Source organism: Myodes glareolus, chromosome 14, assembly GCF_982192425.1.
Source record: "Myodes glareolus chromosome 14, mMyoGla1.1, whole genome shotgun sequence".
Classification (NCBI taxonomy): Eukaryota; Metazoa; Chordata; class Mammalia; order Rodentia; family Cricetidae; genus Myodes; species Myodes glareolus.
This window is the reverse complement of record NC_142039.1, coordinates 18751442-18771147: the sequence shown is the minus strand read 5'-3', so window position 1 is coordinate 18771147 and position 19706 is coordinate 18751442. Positions and strand designations below refer to the sequence as shown.

The window sequence follows — 19706 nt, the reverse complement described above, 5'->3', positions numbered from 1 at the left end:
ATTCGGGGCTTGCTTACAGTTTCAGAGGTTACTCCACTATCAGCATGGTGAGAAGCATGGTAGCACACGGGCTGTCATGATGCTGGAGAAGTAGCTGAGAGTTCTACATCCAGATCCACAGGCCGCGGGCAAAGAGAAACTCTGGGCTTGAAATGGGCTTTTGAAAGCTCAAAGCTAACTCCCAGGGACACACTTCTTCCAATAAGGCCACACCTCCTAACCCTTTCAAATAGCGCCACTCCCTAGTGATCAGGTATTCAAGTCCAGGGAGCCTGTGGGCCGTTCTCATTGAAACCACTACAGGGTGCTTTTCCTGTGTACCAGTCCAAGCTTAGACAGCGAGGCTGTTGTGCATTTGAAGCTGCAACCCCATCAGTCTCTCTCTAGCAACAAGGTCTTAACTGTTCTGACTCTCCAGACACAGTATGCACTTTTAGACTACTTTCATTTTAAGGGGCATTTGAATTATTGGTTCATTGCATATTTGAGTCTGGTTTTCTATTGATGTGATGAAACACCATGTCCAAAAACATCTCTGGGAAGAAAAGGTTTATTTCACTCACAATTCTATTTAAAAGTTCATCATCGAAAGCATTGAGGGCAGGAACTCACACAGAGCAGGAACAGCCTGGAGACAGGGGCTAACTTAGAGGCATGGAGGAGTGTTGCTTACCGGCTGGCTCCCCCTGGATTACTCAGTCTGCTTTCTTAGAGAATTTTGGACAGCAGCCCAGGGGTGACACCACCCCTCTATGAACTGGGCCCTCTTCCATTTTTCACTAATGAATAAAATGCCCTACAACTGGGTCTTCTGGAGACATTTTCTCAATGGAGGCTTCCTCCTCTCTGATGACTCCAACTTGTGTCAAGTTGACATAAAACCAGCCAGTACACCCACCGCGTTTTAAACTTCAGCCATGGAAGTAGTTGCTGCATTAAGGGTCAGGGAGCGAGAATTGTGCTTGTGCTAGAGTGACCAGGCACTCTCTCTTTCCATGAGGCCTCTGTAAAATGCATAGGTCTGGAGAGCCTTGCTCTGCTTGCTGTGGATACAGTCTGAGGAGGCCAGGTGACCTTTTAAATCCACTAGAAGCGCACATGCTTGCCCTCAAACACAAAAACACAGAGGAACCACGGAAGGACTCAGACATGCTGACACACCCCCTCCAGCTTCTCCCTCACCTGTTATATGAACCCCACCTCTACTTGTAAAATGGAGAGACACTTCTGTGTTTATTACAAACATTTTTTCCTTCTCCTGGAGATTTACAGTTGATTGGACACAGATGGGAGCCAAGGTTATTTCTCCTTCCCCTCCCCATCTCTGCTCACCATTCGACACAAGACATGAATAGCGTGTTTGCCTTACAAGGCATAGCCAGATTGCCAAGTAATTATCTTGATTTACAATGGTAAGGATGGAAGGTAGCATAAAACGCCATTTTAACGGATGATGTTCAGCTTCCTAGTCCCATAGTTTGTAAGTTATCTCCTGTCATATTGGGGGCCCAACGAGTATATCAGTGGAGAGAATTGTGTCCAGTTCCCTTTGCATCTCCAGTGCCTAGAACCACGCCTGGCTTTCGATGTTTTGAGAGGAGAGTGAAGAAACTCATGAGTAAGTGAGCCTATCGCATATTCCCTTTAAGATACTTAAAAAAATCCCTTTGCATTTCTGCTTCTCCAGGTCACAGATGCTATAATAGAACAAATATCCAAAACCATGACACGGATGAATAAGAGGCATGTGGCATTTTAGAGAAAAGAGGAGATGGTTGTAGTTTAAAAGGACAGGAAAGCCTTCATGAAGAGAATGTTGAAAAAAGATGGCAGTGAATAAGTGAAGTCCATAAGAGCCAGAGGCCAGAATGAATGTGGGGAACACCATTGACACACCCTAGGAGTCTGACATGAATATAACACATGTGGGAATAAGGAAGTTGGGTCCAGATTTGGGTGGATGATGGGATGTCAGATGCCAAACTTGAACATTTGTTTGTGGTTCACTGAACAAAGAAAAAGACTTGAGGGTTTTGAGGAGATCAAAATTTCCCTTTGGCGAGATTGAGTTCACAATAATAGTATTAATGGAGACAAGGAAACTATCTAAGAGATAAATGGCGTTGTCTAGATAAAAAGCAAAATTAAGCAAAGATGGTGGTAGTAGAAGCAGAAAGGAATGTTGTCTCAGAGGCTTAATTTGTAGGAATCAGAGTCATTTGGATGAAAGAGAAAAATGAAAGAAAGATTCAGATTTACATAGTTTGAGCCAGCGTAATTCATGGTCACGAAAGAGAGTAAAGGATGGGAACTAGGAAGATGGCTTAGTGGGTAAAAGTAGAGCGCTCGTTACACAAGCGCTAAGACCTGAACTCGGATCACACTGGGTGTGTAAAAGCTGTTCACTTGTAACCATTCCTCTAACACTGTCACTGATGGGCAGAAGCATGAGAATTACTGGGATTGGCTGGGTTCCTGACTAGCACTGGGTTCAGTGAGAGACCATGTCTCAAAAAAAAACAAGACGGAATGTGAGAGACCAGGATACTCGACATCTTCCTCTGATCTCTGTCAGGCATGTAGAGGCAGGCACACTCACACATACATACATGCATACAACACACATACACACAAATAATAATAATAATAATAAACAAAGAAAAGAATAGTCCAGAGGAAGATTCGATATGGGTAGAAAGCTGTAGAACTGAGTTTTGTAGGACAGAAAATGGGAACTAGAAGCTACCCTTCTCAGATCAGAGTTACAGAGTCCCAAGTTCGCTCAATAAAAGTAGCAAATGAAGAAGGAAGCATGAGTCACAACCCTGAGGGAAAATAAGTGAGGTGAAGTATTCTAGAACAGCTTATTCACAAGATGAGGAATCCTCATCATCAGGTTTTGGTGAGCATGAGACACTGAAAAACAGAATCCCATATTTCCTCCTCGGTAACCAGAATCTACCCCCATCCTCTCCAGCACGGCCACAGGGCACAGGATGGTGTTCCGCTCCAGCCCTTAGGCACATCCTAACAGGCAGGATGAATTCTCCCTCTCCCCATAGTTCAGGAGTAGTTGCTGGACTGCCAGAATTTCTTGGCTTCTATCCTTAGCCTCCTTAGTCTATTCCCAACACCCGCCACAAGAATAATGTTTTTAATATAAAAATCAGACCATGTCACTTGTCCCCTAAGACTCACCAAGCCACGAGTCACAGCTTTCTTAAGCATGCCTGAGCAGTCTATTCAGAAAGCTCACTGCACACACACACACACACACACACACACACACACACACACACACCAGCCCTGTAAGGCTGCTACCCTGCACCAGCCATTCCATGGTTTTCATTTCTCTCTCCACCTTTGGGGACTTCCACAATCCAATGATTCTTAGATTTGTGTCTCTGTCCTCATCTCTTTTCTGGCCTTTGTGTGCCCTTTTCCCAGTACAGCTTCCAGGGAAATCCCTATTAAAACCATCACTCTGGTCTCAGTCCTACTCAAACCTCCTGCCCAGCCCCCTCCAGTGTGGAGGTGATCCTGATCTGAACTGAACTGCTTCCTAGGGTAAACCTTTGCTTTTCTTGTTTCTCAAATGCATGTTCTTGGGTCAACTGCTTTAAGCTCTTCAGGACCTCATGTTTCTTATCCATTAAATGGGGGGATAGTAGAGCTGTGGCTAGGACTAAGACCTCACGTGCAAGGTGGAATTTTGCCTAAGACATTTGTTTTTCAGTAAGGGGCATCGCTTTCTCATAGTGTTTATCATCTCTAGGCATATTATTTGTCAGTTTTCTTGCATACAAATCTGTTTCCAGTGAGTTCTCAACTTCACTGTTGGGAATTTTCATTGCTTTGTTCACCACTCTACCTCCAAGACCTAAAATAGACACACATATAGACAGTCAGCTAGTATTTGTGGAATAAAAATGTTTGCAGCATTTTTCTCTGTTCTTGCATCTGTTTTTGATTTCTTCCATCTTGGTATTAGAAAGAGTGGAAGGGCTGGGGAGTTAGTTCAGTGGTAAAGGGCTTGCCTAGCAAACACAAAGTTCTATATTCAGTTTCAGCTCTAACAAACAAACAAACAATTTTTTAAAAAAAAACAAGTATTCTGACAAAATTAGCTGAGGTGTGATCCTATGTAAGTCATGGGTGTGGCTCCCTTAATTAATGACTACCCCAGTGCCAAAGTCCCAGGTCTGAAAAGAAGGCAGTATCTTTTCTGCTCACTCTGTTCCTTCAGTCATCTCCCCTGGCTCCAGTCCATGACACTGGGTTTTCCTTCTGTCCTCAGGCCCATTCTGGGTCAGGGCATAAAAAATCCTGAGGAAACCCTGTCTTTGAGCTGCTGCCTCTGCCATACAGGTGGACATTCAGCATCTTATAGCTCACACCTGCTCTCTCTCACTATGGGTGGTAGCCTCTGTAGGGCCCAGGAACAGTTGACACTGGGAACTGCTGGGAAGCCTTGGCCAACACAAGATGCCAATGTCTTGCTCTCTCTTCTGTCTAAAGCCAAATCCCATCTCACTCTAGCTAACACATGGTTAAAAAGATTATTATGCTTCCCATCTTGAAATCATTAAACTTCTGCAGGATTGCAGTATCAAGACTTAAAAGGCAGCATATTTTGCTATCAGACTCTAAGGAGTTGGTACAGTACAATTCTTTCTCATTGGTTCATTTGACACTAAACTGCCTATAATCACTCATAAAAGGTACTTTTGGGTAAAGCAGTTCTGATACTTTGATTGTCTGATCTGCTAATTTCACAGATGCTATTTGTCCACCCATGGCTCAGAGAAGCAGTGAACCTCTCAATTCTATGCTCTGTGGATGGGGTTGCCTCAAGCCATGGATCAAGTGAGAAGTGGTCCAGCCATTGCCTAAAACAATACCCACTGAGCATTCCTATCTCTGTTACTTCACTTGGTTTCCGCGATGGGACTGGGTATAGAGCAAAATTAGTCTGTGGATCTGTGATTCTCTTCGTTAGTTGATACGTCACTCTACACAATCCAATGGAATGTCATAGAACTGACATGCATCACAAGCTGGAGTCAACTGTCACCGTTTGGAACAATCTAGTACCTTAAGGAACTGTTTTCCATGTTCTCCTGAAGCCATTTGTAATCCGTTTTTGTCAGACGACTCTAGTATTTGCTAATAGTGTACTGCACCAACCATTGTGTCCCTTAGAAGCCCAATTCCAAGGGAAATGTTCCTCCCAACCAGGGTGGCAGCAGAAGATACAGTAGCCTCAGAAGAATACCAGTCTAGACCAGGAGCTCCTTCTCCTGACAGGAAATTTAGCAGTCACTAAACTTGGGACTGGCTATCAAAGCCACCCTGCATTTCCGTATGATGTTTCTGTGATGGCCCTAAGACTTTATGTTCTTCGACCTTAGAAGTCTGTGGGTCCCTAACTTGTCTTTTTCTGACTGATTAGTAGTCTTAGAAACCTTTCTGAAAGCCACGAGCATGCTCAGGAGGCCCAGGCCAGCCTGACCACCTCCAGCCAAGCCTGGTTTTACAGCTGTAATCAAGAGTCAGGAAAGAGTAAGTGACCCTTTGGAGGACAGCTTGCGTCTGAGGCTGGCAGGGGTGCACACCACATACGACACTCAGATTTGCCTTTGGAAAATTCCTTCCCACACCCACATTTACTTCACATCTCCACAAACAGTTTCTAAGTAAGCCCCTAATCTTGTTGAGACAGGAAATTCGCATTCCCCAGGACCATGGAACTTGCTCATTTTGTACTAAAAGATCTGTCTCCTTTCTGACCTTTGATTTCTTGAACATCTCATCTCATTACCTAGACCATGCAGGGGACCATATGTCATCATATCTCCCTCCACTTCCTGCTGAGTTTAGCTTTCGGCAACAGGAGGAGAGTCCCGGGGCCGGTGGGAGGTGTGGGGGGTGGACATTGGTTCACAGATTCTGTGTGGGCCTCTGTCTTTATCTGTGCCCTTGAAGAAAGGTAGAAATCTGGAGCTGGGAAAAGCCAAGATGCAAACAGTACTTCAGAGTGTGTCCTGTATCAGGTTTCTGGAACCCCAGGAAACTCTGCTAGGAGAAAACAAACATCTGCCTGAGGACAGACGCTTCAGTGTGAGGATGGCCATTATGGCCATTATGAGATAATCGCCTTCTCCTGGGACGAATCAGGAGCTAAGGGATGGTTTGTAAGGGATGTAAGGTGTCTGCTGCACACACACATGCAGAGTTCAGTCGCTAGCACCCAAATAAAAAGCGAGGCATGGTGGCACGTGTCTGACTCTAGAGATATACAGGTAGAAAGAGGCAAAGCTCTGGTACTTTCTGGACAGCAAGCCTAGCTGAATTGCTGAGCTTAAAGTTAGGCAGGCCATCCCGTGTAAAATACGGTGAGAGTGACGGAAGAAGATCCTCAACGGTGATCTCTAGGCTCCATATCCATGTACATCCATGCACATATAAATGCACACACACATATGCACACAAACATATACACGTACGTACACACATCCATACATCTCTCAGACAGCCAGACCCAGTGAGGATTCCAGATGGAGACCTAGATAGGGACAAAGGAATCAGGCACAGGTCTTTGAAATACTTTTAATTATAAGAGCAGACAATATGGTTCTTACTATTTTGTCTATGTGGGTGATACATGCAGTTTCTTTAACAACACATTACTGTGGACTGTCCCATTGAGGGCAAGATAGAGGAGCTGCAGAAATGCCAGGATTTCATAAGAATGATATAAGAGGCACCATTTCCCTAGATCCCCACTGTTGCTGCTCACTTTGAGAGATTGTATGTGTTTACTTATCATTTTTGCACATCAGATTGAAACTTCCACGATTATTTATATTGCCTCAGGGCACAGCGCAAAATATGAAAGTTCTGCTACAGTATATAAGATGGGACAGCAACAGCAATCAACACCTATTGAAATGCCTGCTGCTAAATGCCTCTTATAAGAGCTTGTCATATGTGGCATCCTGGAATGAAGGTGTGTGCTACACAGAACAGGATTTTCACAGACAGCTCTTGGTAAATTGATGTCAAGAAAAGGTCTATTTGTAGCCTTGTGGTGTCTGTATATGGCAGGAGTTGTTCTTCTCATGAGAGTCGTGTGGTACCTTATGAAACAGCTGCTGTGCCATTTATGATGTGTTCTGTTTCGTGTTTTACTATTTGCCTGTAAAATTGGTGTCTACCCTAGTCAGGTACTGAAGCTAAAGATGTGGTTCAGTTTGTAGAATACATGTCTTTTACTTATAAGGCCCACAATTCAATCCTGCACCACATAAAACAGTCATGGTGGTATATCACTGTCACCCCAGTACTCCGGAGTGGAAGGCAGAAAGGTCAGAGATCAAGGTCACCCTTGAATAGATGCATAGGAAAAAGTCAGTTACCAAAGCCAGAAGAGCAAATTCTTCAAACCTACTGAGAACTCACCCATAGCATCATCCTCTTCTCAGAGTAGAAAATATGCAATTAATAATAATAATAAATGTCTTTTGCATTGAGTGGCAGAATGCTGTCATCATGCCATTTTTCTCCTCCAAAGACATACATTTTGAAGATTGGAAACTACCCAAGCCCTCCACAATTCAATTGTTTTGTGCTCATATTTCCAATACTGCTAGGGTCTCCTCTACAGACAGCCGATGACTCTTGGACCAGAAGGAAAAAGGACATGCTTTTCCAGTTAAATCAAACACGAGTCACCTTTAAAGTAGAGAAAAATCAATTGTCCCCACCCAACTCCCATACCTTTCCTTTATGGGTCCAGCAGTGTAGATATAATGCAGCCTTTACCAAGTCAGCTGGCCAGCCCAAGAGCTGAAAAGCATTCTGTGTCAGGAGACATTCAGATCCTAGCTCCAAGATGCCCTGCTCTTTTTTTACGTGGCAGGTTTTCTTCAGTCTCTGTATGCTGAACTCATGGGGCTTGTTGATTGTCCACAGGGCAGCTTTGACTCCATGATCCAAGAAAGGAACAGATGTGAAAGTAAAGTACATAAGACCCTGTGCATCTACATAGTGCCTGGGCCCGGCAGGGAACATGGCTCTCCAAGTCAAGGGTGTAGAGTCTTTCTATAAGCATCCAAGAAGAAGAGAAACCTTTGGAAATTCTCAAATGTCAGAAAGTAGCAACAGGGAATTACTATGTCAGAATTACTGTCTTAGTTTTATGTTCTATTAAAAAGCTGTGTCATAACAAACTCTTAATCCTTCCGTATTGAAGTTCTGCACCTATTATGTACTTTTCTCATCACAGCTGTGAGCTCTCGACCAACTCTGAAAAGAACGAAGCTCCCACTCCTTTAAAAAAAAATTAGGTGTTGGAGCATTCCCCAGAGACATGAACTTCAATGGTGCATGACTTCGTAGCTGGAGCCTCTTGAGGCAGAAATCATGAAAAGACAAGGAAGTCAGCGAATGACAGCAATAAAGACTCGAGAGAGACAGTCAGCAGACTTGTGCAGAGTCCCAGAGTCTCTGAATATTTGTTCCAGCAAGCATCTTGACATCTGTCTATAGCCACATCTGTGTATCTAACTATATCTACATATAAAGAAGCAGTGAACATAAGATGATTCAGGAAAAAGGAGGCAAGGCATTATATTTATTTAAGTGGCTATTTTAACACTATATTTAATTAAGCATTTGTACAAAGTAACTATGGCCTATGGCTTTATGGGAGAAGAAAACTGCTGAAAAAATTAGGTAGAGATAGAACGGATAAATTATGCCCGGATTCTTACTTACCATTTGGCCCATGTGTAATTAATTTCCCTTCCCATTCCTCTAGTCACGCTTCTAGAATTATCTCTATATTTGTAAAGGGCTCAGGTTTGGTAGTAGCAAAAGATACTGCTAGATATAAACAGATTGGTGAGTTGGTTCAGATGTCTGCATAATAGCTGCACAGTCATAAAAATGTCATCCCCTTCGCATTGTAGGAAGATAAAATGCAATGCTCATCACGGATGAATGCTTCGTCTTGCTCTGTCCTCGAGCCACAATCAATTGTACATCATTAACAAGACACAAAATCTTTACTAATTAGCTTTTATGATTATATTGTTATTGCATTGAGGCTTTTTAAGCATTGGAAATCAAGGAGATAGGATGCCCAGAAAAGAGTCCTCTGGAAAGGGGAGGATCTAAAGCCCACCAGCCTTGCCATCATCAGACGTTTTCGATCCATTCCCATCTGTGGTTTTCAGTTCAATTCGCTGTTAAGATTAATATTTTTAGTAAATGAGTGACAACTGTTAGAAGAGAGGGAGAGGAATATTGAGTGTGATTTCTCACCAGGCAAGATTCAGCTGTGGAAGTGATCTAACAAGAATATTTGTTCATTTTCTCTTCGCTCAAAATCTTTAAGGCTTTTTATAATCCCGCGTAGCTCTGTTACGCATTGTTCTTTGCTAGATACGAAAAAAGGAGAATTCTTCTAATTGGGAAGATATATCTTTACACCAGCATATATTTCAAACGGATCAAAGATGTAATTTAACAATATAAAATAAGTTTATCAAAAGTATTCTTGGGAGGATTCATTTATTACATCAGAGTAAGGAGGACTTTCTTAAATCGTCAAATGAAACTCAAGCACCTTAGAGAAAAAATTAGGTAAATTCAACTACGTGATTTTTGAAAAAAATTCACATGGCAAACTAGCATACTCAATGCAAAACTGCCATGAACCCAGTTTTAAAATACATGAAAAAATTTTGCCATTCATATCATCATCCAAGGCCAAATATATAAAGAGCTGCTATAAATCAAAATGACAATGTCCAACAAACCTGTAGATAAAGAAGCAAAGGTTTTCCCAGAAGGGGCCTTCACATTTTTTCTGAAGTATATAAAATATGCCCAGCACTTCTCATAATAATTAAGCAAAGTTGAGATACCATTTTTTGATTATCCAGTTGGAAAAGGTCAGAAAATTGGATGACAAATTGTGTTGCAGTGGGTCAGGAAACAGGCTCTCTCCCACAGTTGATGGGAGCGTGAATTGCTACAAACCGAAGAGGGAAACTCAGCAATTTCTAACAAAATGGCAAATGTACAACCCTTCAGATCCAACAATTCCACGTCTAGGAATTTACCCTCTAAACACGCTGTGAAAAGACTCACTTAAAAAATTACTCATTCCTGCATTGTTTGTGAAAAAACAATGCTAGAAAACAACCTGACTCTCCCTCCATAGGGGACCAGTTTGAGTTATGAGAGCAATTCGGTGGAACAGAATGATTCTAGGAAGTAAAAATGAGGTTGTTCCTCATGCACAGATCTGGAAAAATCCCCAAGATGTACTGTGAGTAAAAAATAAAACAATATATAACGTAAACATGCTGTATCTTTCGCTCAAAGGGGAGAGAAAATCACATACTCATGTATTTGTTGTTTTTAAGAAGACAAATCGTGAGTCCCAGTTCCTGGAGGATGGAGTGCCTGTTTCAAAGGCTCCGAAGAGCTGGTACTTCTACTCCTTCTCTGATCTCTCTTACTGGGTCGAGCGATCTCTGTAATGATGCTTATACATTTTTTTAAGTATCTCGTATTGATTGCTCGCCAGGCTTTAAATTTGTCACCATTGATCTTTCTCTCTACCTCGCAACAGCACTGCCAGAAGATGATTTTCTCTCCATTTCCCAAATGAGAAAACAGATGGAGAGATGACAAGGAAGTCAGTCAAGGCCCCACAGCTGAGAAATGACAGAGGTAGTGTTTGAACTCAGGTCCATTTAGTTCTAAAGCTTGTATGCTTTACACTGGGCCACACTGAGCAAATATGTCTGGTCTGCCCTGGAGAGGGATATGGGTGCTCAGTGAACTGAGATTTTAGCTCCAGCTCTACAAGACTGCCCACAGATTATAAAACATCTGGTCGTTAGAGTAGAAGCCACCAGGACAGAGCTCTTCCCTGTGGACTGTTCACGGCTCCTTGGATGAAACCTCTCGGTTCAGAAGCGCAGTTCCACAATGACCATACAAACGGAAGAAGAGATCAACCTAGTAACTTACTCAACTGTCCATGACTACATAGACTATGCTGTAGTGTAATTTCAATCGCCCCACTTCACAGCTGTATAAGCTGAAGCTTTGGGAAAGAAGGGAGATAGCTTGTCATGGCTGTATTCACAGTAGGAAGGCATAGTGGGGGTGTGGAGGTGACTCTGCTCTAAGCTGAGGTCAACCGACTCCGGCCCTCTTAACCATGGTACTATATTCTCAGCCATGTTCCACAGCTATAATTTCAATAGGAAGATTAGAAGCAGACTCTGTTGTGGGGTACATTCTTTGTCTACATGGTTGAGGTAAAAAAAAAAAAACCCTCAGTGATCCCTCATACATCTCACACAAGGAAACCCAAGCTGCAAGTGGCTACGTGACTTTCAGGCACCTTGTGCATGTCCTCGGTGGTTTAAATGCTTAACCAAGCCACCCCTACTTCCTTCGAGGCCTGTCACTGTGAATCAAGTCATCATTTGGAATTGTCTGGACCTAAGTTAGGAAAGATTACACTTGTTAGAAAGAAATGGGGAAGAAAGGGCAACTGAGAATCCATTTTCCCTGGCTTTTAAAGTTGTCTTGTGTGGATGGATCAGCTCACAGATATTTTTATAGCAGCATCCTTCTTCCTTTCTCCTCTGCGTTTGATGGGGAGCTTACAAAACATCGATACTGAGTTATTCTCCTTTATTGCTGCCACAAAAGTTGCCTTAATAAGAAGCGAAAGAAAGAAGAATGGAAACTGTGGTCTCCCCACTCGGTTTCTTCAAGAGAATCCCATAATCAAAGTTTGAGTCCTTTAAAATTCTTCTTTAGAGGAGGTATCTTCCAGTTGCTGGTACAAAGATGTCCAGGTCTTATGCTAGCTCGTGAATCTCCCTTTAGGGAATTTACCTTTTCTTGGGGAACAGCTGCCAAGTTCTCAAGTGGGTACACCCTTCAGAGGAAATGATACTTGGAGCACACATCTCTTTCCCCTGCCTGTAAGCAGAGACCTGAAGCCAATTTAGTAACTTCTGTGAGCCTCACTGCTAACTTCTCCACCGTAGTGTTAAACACTATGTACTAGATGGGTCTTTAAGATACGACAGATAAGAGAGCGAATCACCCAGTGTGAAAGAACCACAAAAGTGGTTTGAACATAGTAGATGCCACTTAAATCACACATCCTCTTGTAATGAGTCAAAATCTGTTTCCTCACAGACTCTGTGAATGGTCCCAGCTCCATCTTCCAGCACATCAGGATTTAGTAATATCCCCTAGGATGGCCCTCAAGGTACTGCAAGGTTGCCACTTTCTTCCCATTCGCTTTGCTTTATGGTCCTCTGGATTTCTTACCTTTTTCACATCTGACCATTCATAATCTTGACTATTAAACCAGTCTTTCTGATGATTCACCTCAAACTGGTTTATGTATTTATATGTGACCTATGGTACAAGCCATTTTATTGAAAGACATTTATTACAGGTAATGGCACATTAATGGTATAATAGAATTAACATTTTGTGCATATGTATCTTCTGGGAGTTATCAGCTCTGTGAAGGATGACCTGAGATGCCTTGGTCTGAGACTAAGAGGATGAATGCGTTTGCCTGGGGGGTGGAAGCTGTGAGAAGCCCTGTTGGAGGGCTGGGGAAAGGGCTCAGCCAGTAAGGTGCTTGCAATGTGAGCGTGAGAACCTGATTTGGAGCCTCAGGAGCCACATCAAAAGTCAAGTGTGTAACAGGAGCACACCCACATTGCAGTGGTGTGTGTGTGTGTGTGTGTGTGTGTGTGTGTGTGTGTATCCCGGAGGCCTGTTTTCCAGCCATTTTAAGTGAATTGACAAACTCCAGATTCAATGTGAGTCTCTCCTCCAAAAGTAAGTTGGAGAGCAAAGAACAGTAGAGATGAAACTTATTGTCAGCCTCCGCCCTCCACACACTTGCACATACACACCCACGTGCGCGCGCGCACACACACACACACACACACAAATAGCGACAGAGAGACAGAGACAGAAAGAGAACTAAAAGTAGCCAGGTCTGTCTTAGCTAACCATTAAGTTTTGGCCAGTGGATTCTCTCCCCCCTGCCCATCTCCCTCCCCTTGCTGCAGAAAGGAGGAAAGATGGAGTAACTGACGAATTTCACCGCCAGTGGAGACGTAAATGTTCATGGCACCTCATAAAATAATGTCTCATTGGTCTTTACATTGCTCAGGTGATTTCATGTGAGAAAGTATTTGGTGTGTATGGACTGGTCTGGGAGTCAGGACAGACAGAAACCCTTACTACAATGTATATGTATATGTATATGTACATGTACATGTACATGTGTATGTGTATGTATATGTATATGGGGAAGTTGTGTATGTGTGTGTGCGTGGGGGGGTATGTGTGCACAATAGCATGTGTATGAGGGTCAGAGAACAACATCAGACTTGACAAGAAGCATCCTTACACTACAAAGTCATCTGACCAATGCACAACCTTTTCTTTCATTTCTCCACCTCCCGAATAGATATCATAGTCACAACTAAGTCCTCTTTTCGTCACTGTCCCATGGGAGATGAATCAAAAGAAATTCGTTCTTGATGTCCAATCAGAGACACAATCTTGGTTATTCATTTCAGGATTGTTATGTCTTAAGGGAAATGCTTATAAAGCATTAGACAGTCTAGCACAAAGTAGGCAGATTAAATGTGAGTGATTCCTCAGAAGTCAGGAACGGCGATGCTCCGAAAGCTAGATTTGGAGAAAAAGGAAAGGTTTCTACTGAAATAAGTATGAGTCTGTATCTTTGTTTCTCTCTGTGCCCACCTGTCTAGAGAGGAGGCTATATGAAGGGAATTTGACAAGTTTCATCAAGAGAGGAAAAACTTGCTCAAGCATGAGGATGCTGTTTCTCTGAAATCTGTGCTTGGCTTCTTCCCAGGGATCTGACTTCTCCCGGGCTTTGCAGCGAAATTCTCAGGGATGTATCCTCAGAAGTACTATCTGTACCGATTCAGCTGCTTCTAGAATGAGCCACATTTCAAAAGGGAAAAAAATAGAACACACTGTAGAGTCGAGGAGATGAAAGTGAGAAAGCCAGCCATCTGCCCGTGATATTCTGCACACCCTGGGGTTCTCCGGAGTGTAGAGCTAGCTCACAGAGTGTGGTGCGCCCTGGCAAAGCTGCAATGGAGGGTCTCTAAGTTGGAGAGTCAACCATCCTGTGCTCAATTTTGAAGTATTATGTCATAGTGTGCTTCTCAAACATATTAAGAAACAGAAAGAACAGGCCCACATCACCATGCTGCATAGAGAGCTGGTGCTTTTCGGGGTATGTTTTAAGAACAAGCTGGCAAATTTCTCCAGTTCTAACAAGTCCCAGATCAACTGTCATATTCCTGAGTCACTTTATATTTTGAATTTTTATATATCAGTTCAGTTTTATCACGGCCAATCCATTTCCATATCGCATTTTACCTTCAATAAGAGAATGTGATTGTCTTCCATAAATACCTGTTTAGCTTTTACAGTTCTTTCGTTCTGCTCAGAATACAAATGCTCTTTTCTTTTTAAAAATAATATCACAAGCATTTTTACAAATGCAACCAGTCTAACATGGATGGTCCAGTTTGCTTCTCTGCTGCTATGATAAATGCCCCAACCAAAAGAAACTTAGGGGAGGGAAGGATGTATTTCAGTTTTCACATTAAGGTCATAGTCCATCATTGAGGGAGGTCAGGACAGGAAGCCAGAGGCCAGAACCAGGGAAGAATGTTGCCTACTGGCTTGCTCAGTGTCTCATGCTCAATTTGTTTTATTATATAGCTCGGTCCCACATTCCTAGAGATGGTGCCACCCTGAGTGGACTGGGCCCTGGCATATCCATCAACAAGACAGTCTCTCACAGATATACTCACAAAGCAGTCTGATTTAGGTAGCTGTGCGATTAAGGGTTCCTCTCCCAAGGTGAATTCTACGTTGTGTCAGGTTGGCAATAAAAACTAAGCTATGCAGGGGCTGGAGAGATGGCTCAGTGGTTAAGAGCATCGCCTGCTCTTCCAAAGGTCCTGAGTTCAATTCCTGGCAACCACATGGTGGCTCACAACCATCTGTACTGAGGTCTGGTGCCCTCTTCTGGCCTGCAGACATACACACAGACAGAGTATTGTACACATAATAAATAAATAAATAAATAAATAAATAAATAAATAAATAAATAAAACTAAGCTATGCAGTGGGGAACCAAACCAGGGTGGCTTGGAATATTCTCAAACATCTAGGCAATATTAGTCAGCTGTCTTAGTTAGGGTTCTCATTCCTGTAACAAGCCACTATGACCGTAGCAATTCTTATAAGGAAAACATTTTATTGAGGTGACTCCTTTAGAGTTTCAGAGGTTCAGTCTATTACCATCACGGTGGGGAGCATGGTGGCATGCAGGCAGATGTGGTGTTGCAGAAGTAGCTGAGAGTCCTACGTTTTACAGACAACAGGAAGTCAACTGGGTGGTATCCTGAGCATAGGAAACCTCAAAGCTTTCCCCCAAAGTGACGCACTTCCTCCAATCAGGCCATACCCATTCCAACAAAGCCATATCTCCTCACAGTGCCGCTCCCTATGAGATTATGGGGGCCACTTACATTCAAACCACCACAGCCAGTGTAGTACAACCTTCTTCTAAAATGGAACATTACATTTTTTTTCCTCTTTGGGTCCTTTTGGTCAATCAGCAGAAGAGCTGTCATCACCCAACTATTGCCTGGCCTTTTCATAGACACAGAGTGACCCCATTCCCCAAGGGGAAGGTGCCTTGATTAGTTTCCTCTGTGAAAAATATCTCTGCAGTCTTCTGGATCAAAGAGCATGAGGTGGATGCCGGCTGCTAGAATATTGAATTATCGTTTTCCTTTTCAATTAGCACCAGTTGCTGGCACCTTGTGTGACCCAAACTGAAAAAGAATTAGCATCAGCATGTTTTTATTACAGAGCAGTGGTTACAGTCAGAAGCATGGCTGCTGGGGTGCCTGGTGTGGGTTCCTAATCTCTCCCACCTCCCAGAACGGTAAGAAGCGACAGGTGGGAGAGGCAGCTTCCTAGCTGGCCTTCCCAACCTGCGTGTCTTCCAGGGGAGCAGGAGCTCAGCCGACATAAGTCAGTTATGTCTGGAAAGCTCTCTGTTAAGGGGGCACTAGCGACGAAGGGGAAAGATTGAGTGCCTTGTGCTCCTCACCTCCGTCCCTACAGGCTCAGGGCGGAAAATATATTTTCTTATTACTGAATCCACTGAAGACAATGTTTTATTTATTTTATTTTTTTGGCATTGAGCCAAATGGACTGGAGATGGGGAAGAAATCCATCTGATTAGTATTCTCGCTTTGTTCAAACATACCCAGTAGAAACAATATACTGTTAAAGCTAGTTGTTAGAATATTCTGTCAAATGGAAACTTCTATTAATTGATAGAACTATGCTTCACTGGGCAGAGTGAAAATTGAGGTTCATAAAGGTGGTCTGGAGTCAATGAAAAATTCTGAAATGTCTTGAATCACGAGAGAAGGATTAAAGTACATTCAGTGTTGTTTTAGTGTTAAGTGTTTTATTGCATTTCATATCTGGAAAATTGGTAATCATACCTAGTATTTCAATAATATTCTATTAAACTGAGTGTTTGATTTGACACAACATCCCGTTTCCCAATAGGGCAGGATGGAGAAGCCTTTTTGTTATAGCCGGCTGGTTGTTCTGCTCTAGGCAGTGTTAGGTCATTCTTATTTTTTATAGCGAAACTAATAGGTATGAATTGGAACCTACCTCCTTTTTCTTGGTAATTGGGCATTAGCGTTATAGATTTAAATACGCCAGGCACAGTATTATAAGTAGGCATACTCCTAGCTAGAGGGTTTTGTGCTTCTACATTTCTCCAAGCCTAGCATTCTCTTTAACTGGATTACAAAGGACACAAGGATGGGACCTCCTCCGTTACTTTAATATCCCTGCCGTTTTCTTTAGCACCAGTTCTCAGCTGCCCAGTGTTCTTCACGCAGGCACAAGTATTTCACAATATTTTTTTTACAGTGTCTGTTCTCTGTAGCCCAGGCTTTCCCAGAACTTACTATGTGGCCCTCTCTGACTCACAGTAATCCTTCTGCCTTAGCCTCTTGAGTGCTGGGATTATAGGTGTGAGCCACCCCACCCAGCCACAGTGATATTCTCACAGTTCATTTTTATTTTAGGCCTGACAAAGGCCGTGGAGCTAATTTGGAACTAAAAGCCTTCTACTCTTCCTTTCCAAGGGAAAAGGAGGTAAATTTTCTAAGTAGGTGAGGGGTTTAGAGGAGGAAGATAATCACTTCAGGTTTTAAAGGAGACCCAAAGGGAAGCTGACCTCATTTTATTGGCAGAAGATAACACTGTGTATTTATAGATGGTGATATTGACTTCCTGAAGAGAAAAACTAAAAATGTACTGCGAAATGTTACCATATTAAAGGAGGAGTGATTGACATTCTCATGCAGGCAAATTTATTCATTGGACAAATAAAACAGGTGTGATGCTGGAAATTGTATTCTTTTAACTTTGAATGTTTTCGACATTATTTAATGTGGGGGAATAAGCTAAAGTTAAGTCAATACAGTGCTGCCCATGCAAGCTGATAACTTGAGCCTAAATCCCTGGCACCCATGTCAAAAGCTAATCACAGCAGCATGTTTCTGTAACCCTAGAACTGGGAAGCCAGAGGTATGTGAGCCTGGAGGTCATGGGCCAGCTGCCTAAGCTGCATCAATTAGCTCCGGGGTAGGGAGAGCCCCATCTCAAAAATTAAGGCAACAAGCAATCAAGGAAGACACCCATGACCTCTGACTGCCACATGCATGTGCACACATAAGCAAGTACACAAACCACACAAACACACCACACACAAACTGAAATAATTTTTTATTCTTAGATTAACCTTTCATTCCTTTTATTTTTTAAAATCTCCTTTTCTTCTCTTAGTTTTTTTTTTTCAAAGCAAGTATGGAAAAAAATGAAAACTGCAGTGGAAGCTTGGGGATTCTTCCATCCGCTTCTTTGAGTACATATGCCCCTTGGAGTCATGTGACTGAGGTTTCTAGGGAAACAAATCAAAATGGGGTGCTGGGCACCAGCCATGTGTGTCCTTCCCATCTCTGTTTTACTGGAATCTTTTTTACAAAGCTCCAAAGAGCTCTTAGAATCACTGCTTGTTTCAGGGTAAATTGTGATGTTGCTTTAAGAGGCTTTTATGCTTGACACGGTAGATAAAAAAGCATAACAAGAAATTTCTTTTCAACAGCTAACATGAGGAAATGAGAGAAGAGGGGAGATGGCAAGAAAAAAAATAGGAGAAAATCATTTTCTCCTCTCCTCCACGTTCCCCAAAGGTCACTCATACCCTCAGTAAATGCTGAAGTAGATTCTGTTCTGTTGTGTGGCCATCTGTTGCTTATGTGCTCCAGCCATGTTTGAATCAAATGTAAAATAACAAACTCGGTAAGTCAAATGGATTAGCTTTCTCTCTTCATGGCTAAAGGCTGTTTTAATCAGTGCTGAGAAGAAAAATCATACGCTGGGGAGATGCCTCAGTTGGTAAGTTGCTTGTTGTAAAGGCATGAACTCCTGAGTTCAATCCCAAGAACCCACTTAAGAAAGCACCCACTCAAAATCTGGAATGGTATTGTACATTTAATTCCAGTACTGGGGAGGCAGATAGGAGAATCCACAGGACCTGCCTAGCCTACTCGGTGAGTTTCATGAATGACCCTGCTTAAGATAGATAGATAGATAGATAGATAGATAGATAGATAGATAGATAGATAGATAGATAGATAGATGGATGGATGGATGGATGGATGGATGGATGGATGGATGGATGGATGGATGGACGGACGGACGATGGATGAATGGATGGATAGATGGATAGATAGATTTTTAAAACTGAAGCTGCACAGATGGTTCAGCAATTAAGAGCTCTAGCTACACTTCCAGGAGACCCGAGTTCCATTCCCGTCACTCACATGTCAATTCAGAACAATTCGTGACTCCTGTTCCAGGGAAACGATGCCCTCTCCAGGGACCAGTTGTGCGCATGACACACAGACATTCATTCAAGCAAAACACCCATACATATAAAATAAAACGAATTTAAAAAAGCAAATAGTAACTGAGGAGCATCACCTGTACTCTGGCCTCCACAAATATGAATACATATGCACCTGCGCACGTGTGTGCACAAACACATATACACACACACACACATTTTCCTTCATTTGCATACTTTGCGCTACCATCTTTAACTTTGTCCCTTAATGTTTTCATTAGCATCTCACCACAAAAACTTAGAACTTCTTCTTGAAATTTGTCGAAGTTCATGCTCAGGCAATCTAGGGACCTGAAAACTCAAAGAACTGGACAACGACAGTCACTAGCTAGTGCTTGCCTGCCGAGGAGATCTCTAGATGCTACCTCCGGGCGTGGGCCCCTGCTTACATGGCCCCAGGACACAATTAAATGACAAATTACTTGTTGAGAAAGCTTTTAGTCCTTGTTCTCTTAGAAAAGGATGAGTAGCTTGTGAACTGGATGTAATTTTGACTTTTGAGTAAGAATCAAAGTGAAGTAAAGCTTGTCATGGGTAGTGAGTACGAATGAAGATCGGGGTTTATTCTTTTCCA

The 19706-nt window shown here is 42.6% G+C and overlaps 1 protein-coding gene across 4 annotated transcripts in view; it reads left to right on the top strand.

Moving 5' to 3' along the window:
* The window catches only part of Celf2 (CUGBP Elav-like family member 2), an 811194-nt gene that overhangs the window by 433471 nt on the left and 358017 nt on the right, over positions 1-19706 (top strand). The gene's annotated exons all lie outside the window — the stretch shown is intronic.